Raw genomic sequence first — 5,221 nt, 5'->3', positions numbered from 1 at the left:
CTGTCACTCCTTGCAAACTGCAGCAGAGATAGGAAACAAAACGAGGAGCTCTTAATATATGCAGTGAGGAAAGTTAGATAGACTTTCCCTACCCTTCAAACTGGAGGCACAGCACACTGCTCCTTGGATACAAATTACCCCAGCCTCGCTGATCCTTCCCTCTGGAGCTCTGTGATCTCAGAGTTTGTCCTCATCAGGAAGATGAATTTTCTAGAATCACACCATGTTCCAGTGGAAAAATTTAATTACTCAACAAAAACTATTTTCTGGCTAATCTGAAACCCTTCCATTATCAAGCAAACAAGAAAATTGCATTCATCCTGACACTCTTTTATTCAGGCATACAGTGGTAAAAGGCAAGAGTTGTAAGCAAAGCCATAAAGTCTTCTGGACACCAACAAAAGGCTTTTCTTCTCACCATAGCTTAAATAAGAGCTGAAATAATCTTAATGTTCAAATGGCAGCTCTCCTGTCTGATTTCTTGTGTTCTACACTTGCACCACTGTCCAAAGGTTGCTGTTTTGTTGAAGGTTTCCCATTTTGTTGAATTCCCACAAAAAAGTGGAATGAATACAGCTCTTGTAGAAATCTGAAGTCGTGAGCCCAGAGATGCTCAGGTGGTTTCAAATAAAGTTTTAAGTGTTTGCTAGGAGCAGTGCTCAAAGCTTTCATTGTGAAATCAAGTTGTAGTAACAGTAACAAAAACCTGTTCAACACATGAGGTAGTAAAAGAATGGGAGATCTTCAGTTTTGGATGCAAGTTTGTTGATGTTCACATCCACTGAATTATTTTTTTTTTAACACCTGGAATATATCTGCAAAGCAGGTGCATTAAGTCCAATGTAGTATAGAGTGATACTGCTAAGTTTAATACTTGAGCAGTAAAAGTCTAGCCCAAAAAATAAGGAGGAGTCAGTCCTTCCTGAGGGCAGAAGGCTTCTTGCCAGGCTGGAGAATGCCACGTTCCTGCTGTGGCCTCCTTGATGTCTGCTGGGTATTTTCCTGCATTCTCTGTGATGCATTGATCTGACACGCTGCCAAGGTGTGGGATAAATTTGTCATGCCCTTGCTTCTCCCCAGTATTGAGGCAGTGGCTTTTCTTACACTTGCTCTCCTGAAGGAATGCCTGTCCTCAGCAAAGATCTATTTCCTCCCTTTACTTGGTTCAGCTTTGGAATGCAATCGAAACTTTGTTTGATTCTGTGGATTCTCCCACATAAATTTCTTTTTTTATTCCAGAAGTCAATTATATCCGTTAATCATAAAGAATCTGGCAATATTATGTGATGTATGTGTGGGGCAATATATAAATGTCAACTCTTGTTGCTGCAGGCTAGAAGGGAAATGCTGTTTATGAAATATGTTTTAGGAACTGAAAAGACCAGAGCATTTCTAGGCTGGAGTTTACCAGCAACTTAAGTGCCCCTATCCCTGAAATTCTGGTGACACATAGGCTTAAATCAGACTAATGCCATTTGCAATTATTTTCAAGCAAATACATGTGCCTTCAGAGATAACATTTAAAGAAAACAAAAACTTAGACAATAGACTTTTCTTTGTTTTTCAAATGTTTGGAACGGCAAAAATCTTCTATTGAAAAGACACAACAAGACATTAATTAAATTAACAGATAAGTGTTTTTATATTATCATCATGGAGAAAAATACATTATTTCTTGGTTATTGTCCAAGATGTTATTTGCTAAGGAAGCCTACATTACATTACATAAGGAAGCATACATTAAAGGGACAGGATAAAAGACTTGACTTCAAGCTGGGCTGAATTTCTGTTATGTTGATAATGTGAAAGTCCCCATTCTTGACAGAAGTCTGGTGAATCCCCAGGAGAGCTGGTTACTGGCAAATCCCTCCTCATGTGAATTTCCTTTCCCTCTATGTTTCTGAATTTCATCTAATTCATTATGATTCTATTTTCAAGGGAAAGCATTGTCCTCTGAGTGGTGTTCTGGCCCTTCTCTACATTTAAAGCACTTCCCAGCATTGCCACCAGTAAATTTCACTATCAGACACATTCTTTTGTATCACAGATATTAATTAAAGAAAAAATGGGATCGTCATGTAGTAGGCAAGGAATCTGGCAGGGAGATCAAAAACACTGGTTTTATAGCCCACAAAGTAAAACATAATTTTTATTTTTTCAGTAGCAACAACAATGTTGAACATGAGGGCAAAAGCATGATTGTTCCTGGAACTAAGAATCTCAAAATAATGGCTTCTGGGGAAGAAACAAACCCCCAGTGATCACAGCAAAGTGAACCAGACACACTTAATCCCCAGAATGGCAAGAAACAAAACAGATTGAGTCACAAGCTGAGCAGTAAGGATTTTTAATAAATTTTCAATTTGAAGAATATTATATGACTGCAAACAGAAAGATAATACCTTTATGGAGGGGTAAAAATTTCAGCATGCCATGGCTGGTTCACTACTCTGACCTCAATAGCACACTAGAACAGATTTTTGAAGTAAGGGGGTGAAATGAGGTCTGCATTTTCTTTAATAGGAACTTATTTTCAAGATAATAGGTTAATATGACTAGACAAAACATCTGTTACAGCACAGCATGGAAAATGTTGGAATATACTTCAAGCATCTTGCAGTTTTCCTATACTGCTGCAGATGCCCAGACCACCCAAAACAAGCACCTTCCACTGAGAAGTAAAGAACATGAAAAGGAAATTCCCCAAAGACAATGCCATCTCAAATGCTGTTTGCTACAAAACAGATTGCCCAGTGATTGCAGGGTAGTAGAGAAGAATAAAGTGAGATAATCAGGATAGCAGAGCCATTGTCTCCACTAACCATTTTCTAGCCTGTGTCATTTCCTATGAGGACTAACTGGGTTTGGTTGCTGGGTAGGCTGGACAATTGTATTTCCATGGTCCTTTCTGAACTACTCTGTGGTTTTGCTTCTGAAGGAGCTTATATTACACAATTAATCCCTTCTATGATGCACTTCATGGAAACGGGAACTGTTATTTCAACATGTAAATGTGATGTTCACACTTTCTCCATGTGCTGCTCCTGCAGAAGAGAAAATACATGATGTACTATGGAGTTTGTTGATTGTTACCATCAGTTTATTTGACCAAATAAAATATTATCAGGGTAGGAGGGTAAAGATACAGCATGTCTGAACTAGTGATGAGCATTAAATATCACAATTTCTGTAACTTTCTAGCCCTCAACCAGTACTCTACAGCATCTGCCTTTACTATCTATAGCTACTGCATTTCTCTTCAGCATCTTTCCCTTGCTGAAATACTTCTGGCTGCTCAGTGGAAATAAATCTACACACCAATGAAGCCTTGCTGAGACTCCCAGGGACTTAAGGCCTCGACTGCAAAAATGACATTTGTACTGACTTTTAAAAAAGATTGGCAGAAGATGCTGCAGAAGATGCTGCAGAAGATCACCATGCCACTAATACAAAGTGGCAAAAGCACATTTTTTTAGAGCAACTGGCAAATGCTTGGGCTTTTAGCACTTGCTTGAGATAAGCAGATATTTCACTTATGTGTGAGAAAACGAGCAAAAGCCAGCAAGATTCTTTTAAAGAATCTTAATATCCTTCTTTCTAAATCACAAATGTTTAGCTTAGCTATTTCTCTGCACTTCACAGAAGATAATTTTTACAAAAGGAATTTATCATTTTCTTACCAGTAGTGTTTGAATTTGTTTCTGTCATTTTCAAACTCGATTTAAAACCAAAACAGAAGGATGAAGGTAAGCTAAATCTCTGAGGGAAACAGGGTGGTGCATTTCTTTGCCTTGTGACTGCAGGCAGCTGGGCCAATTTCACTGCATTGTTAATCTCCAGCAGTGTGGGCTGTAAAGCAAAGAGCACAGAAAATCACACAAATAGTACAACCCCGACACACTATTGACAGGTGTTGGGCGAGTGGGTACTTGGCAGAGGCTGAACAGGGAGAAATGAAATGGAATAAAATAAGCACGGGGTGTGGGAGCTATCATAGCATTTCTGAGGCAGGGAACACGGCGAGGTGCAAGAGGCTTCACCAGCAACCCAGAGAGGGTGGGGAATAGGATTGAAAGATTAGGAACCGTGTCTGCCTGGCCCAGGGAGTCAGTGGCACAGGCAGCAGGTCTGCTTTGTGTGCACACATTGAACCGGGACCTTTACAGTTCCTGCTGACTCACCCGAGGACAACACATTTCAAGAAAATTCATTACCATGGCCATTTCTTCTTATTTGTTTCTCTTTCTAAAAAAATATTGACAGGAGAAATAATGATCATAACATACGGGCTATGTTACACATCTGAAAAATAATTGTATGGCACTTAAGTTTCCTCTCTCAATACATTTCTGAAGGCCTCCATCTTGGTCTTTGGATGCAGGGAGAGGCAAGACAAACCAAAGTCTTGATTGGCAGCTGTTGGCCAATTTCCACTCTGATTTTTCTACTACCACTTAAGCTATCCCTCTTGTGAATAAATAAAGATGATAATGAATTGTACGACTCTTGATCTTCATCCTGGAAACGTAAACTAAAAAATGTCTTAGACACTGAAAAAAAATCATTAATTTCTCTGCTATTGCTGCACCAATTGCTTCAATATATTGTAAGTGGTTTTAGATAGTTTTTATTTGCAGTAACCCTAAAAGCAACACGATACAAATACTTATTTAATTCCTCATATTTAGTTCTTGCTGAATATGTGTTGCTCACAAAAATCAACCTATACCAACAAGTTTGAATGCACTTGTCTCCTAAGAATTCAATCTAAGCAGTTGGTTGAGTGTGACTTACTTGGAGTGCTTGCTCCCACACTTTGACATTTGCTATTTTAAATTCTAGTTTACAATTTTGTCTGATAGAATTAGGAGAAGGGAACAAAGCACAGCATTACTTGTTAGCTGAAATAACCTGTATTTTCCTTCTTGCTCTATAAGAAGGCATCTTGATATCTTGTAGCTTTGTGGAAATAGTCTGGGGAGCCCTTCTGACTTCATTGCTCCTGCCATCAAGATCCAGAGTTGAATCCAGACTCTTTAAGGAGAATTAGAATAACCAGGCAGTGGCTGATACCATGTCTAGATCAAAAAAGCCAAAAAAAAAACCAGAAAGAAAAAAAAACCCTAATTCATCTTGTGTTGGTGGAATGGAAATCAGATTCGCCATGAGAGGCACGGTGAAAGATGTGTCTGCCAGGGCACAGAGATCATTAAAAGCAGAG

The 5,221-nt window shown here is 38.9% G+C and overlaps 1 long non-coding RNA gene across 1 annotated transcript; it reads right to left on the bottom strand.

The window, feature by feature from the left end:
- Nucleotides 1–1,618: 1,618 nt before the first annotated feature.
- LOC148223294 (uncharacterized) lies at nt 1,619–3,849 on the bottom strand. Its single transcript, XR_015804408.1, has 2 exons — nt 3,681–3,849; nt 1,619–3,044 (listed from the first exon to the last, which is right to left on the bottom strand). It is a non-coding gene; the product is annotated as an uncharacterized LOC148223294 (long non-coding RNA).
- Between the last annotated feature and the right edge of the window lie 1,372 nt (nt 3,850–5,221).

This window comes from Sturnus vulgaris, chromosome 6, assembly GCF_052056855.1.
Source record: "Sturnus vulgaris isolate bStuVul1 chromosome 6, bStuVul1.hap1, whole genome shotgun sequence".
In the NCBI taxonomy this organism is placed as follows: domain Eukaryota; kingdom Metazoa; phylum Chordata; class Aves; order Passeriformes; family Sturnidae; genus Sturnus; species Sturnus vulgaris.
This window is presented reverse-complemented; position numbering and strand designations above follow the sequence as displayed.